Below are 1910 nucleotides of genomic sequence, written 5' to 3' on the forward strand. Positions count from 1 at the left end.
GTTTTATGGTAATAGCGGGGACGAGTGTGACAAAGGGGACCTCACTGTTTTATGGTAATAGCGGGGATGAGTGTGACAAAGGCGACCTCACTGCTGGCACAGTAATTGTCTTTGAGCTGGGGCAGAAAAGGAGGGCTCAGCCCAGGGCCTGGCAGTCACTGGAGGGTCTCCAGGACGTGGCATCGAAGTCTCCCGTGTCCTTTCTGCTGCTGTCACGCTTGAACCCTGCTGGGAGCGTGGTGGGCCCCTGTGGTGTGTCTTTATTCATTCTCCCCTTTCAGTGTGGACCTGAGGACTTTTTCTGGAAGCTGCTCATTGTCCCAAGGAAGTGCAACTGCACAGGTCAGGGGCTTGGCCCCAAGCTCCATCTGGGGAGGGAAGGACCTGCGGGGCTGGGGTGGAGGGGCAGCCCGCAGGTCCTTGCCTGGAGAGCTCCGTGCTGAGTCCTACTGCAGGAAGAGAGAGAGCACTCTGGCTGCCAAGGACAGGAAGAAAACTATAGGACCCACATTTCCAAGCACTCTTCCATCTGTGTCCTATATCCCCAAATTTCTGGTCGCCAGGACCATTTTGCCTGAGACACCCATTTCATCTCTGTCCTGAAAAGCCTTCACCTTTTAACAGGTCTCACTGGAAGAAGGTTCAGGGTGTAGGCTTTTATGCGCTCCTAAATTTTCAGGAGAGATAAACTCTGGCCCCCTCGCAGTGACAAGACTGTGCGTGGAAGCCACGGTGGGTGTCCTCGTCCTGGGAACGGAGCCCCGGTGGAACGCGGGGGAAAGTACATGGAAATGTCCACCAGGTGGCGCCCGACACCCAGCGCGAACACCTACGATGGAACTCTGGGGAAAATACATGGAAAGTCCACCAGGTGGCGCCTGATACCTGGTGCCAACGACCACGATGGAACTCCGGGGGAAAGTGCATGGAAAGTCCACCAGGTGGCGCCCGACAACCGGCGCGAATGCCCGTGGGCGGATCTGGATGCCAGTCCCCCTGGGATCACGTTCTCGATCTGGGGTGGGCGGAGGGCGTCCAACACCCATCGGGGGCGTCAGCCTCCAAGCTCTTGGTGACCACAGCCAGGCACGGTGCGACCCCGGCAGGAGAAGGGGACTGGGAACATTTTTACATGCGGCCCCTGCGACCTCTGTGCCCCGCTGGTGACTGCTGCCAAGAGGGGACTGACTCCCCGGTCTGCGCTCCGGAGGGGACGGGACCTTTCCCGGAGGCTGGAGCTTGGGGCGCCCCTCCAGGACCCCCCCCCCCCGGGGCCACATCACTAGTTCCCTGGCTCCCAGCAACCATGGATCCAAGACACTGAGACCACAAAAGGTCTCACAGAACACATGGATGAGACAATTTCCATCCCACGTTTCAGAGTGGAGGTCTTGTCAATTGTCAAAGCCCAAAGAAATGATTGGTCATCAGTCACCAAGGATTGATGATCTGACCAGAACTCATAACACTCAAACAGCATGACAAAGTCACATGACAACAAACAGTTGTGGGGCACATCTGTGCAAATATGTGTGTCAGGAGAATATCAATTTGTGGCGGGCGAAGTGGCTCACGCGGGTGAAGTGGCTCACACCGGCAACCCCAGAGCTCCTGGAGGCTGAGGCAGGAGGATCCAGTGAGCCCAGGAATTAAAGACTAGCCTGGGCAACATAGAGAAACCCATTTCTGTAAAAAATATATACCAATTCCAGCATTATTTACTGGCGATCAAGCTAAGGTCTGGTCCTACCCACAGTGGAGCCTGAACTTCGCCCTGACAATCCCACTGCCCTCTCCTGCCATCTTCACCCTCCTCATTCCATCCTGGTGGTATTTCCCAGGTAAGGGGCCATGACAGTCATTCAAAGCAGGAGTCTTCTGCTGTCCTTGACCTTCCTGTGCCCTGACCA

This window comes from Cebus imitator, unplaced genomic scaffold (genome assembly GCF_001604975.1).
Source record: "Cebus imitator isolate Cc_AM_T3 unplaced genomic scaffold, Cebus_imitator-1.0 Scaffold33, whole genome shotgun sequence".
NCBI classification, from domain to species: Eukaryota; Metazoa; Chordata; class Mammalia; order Primates; family Cebidae; genus Cebus; species Cebus imitator.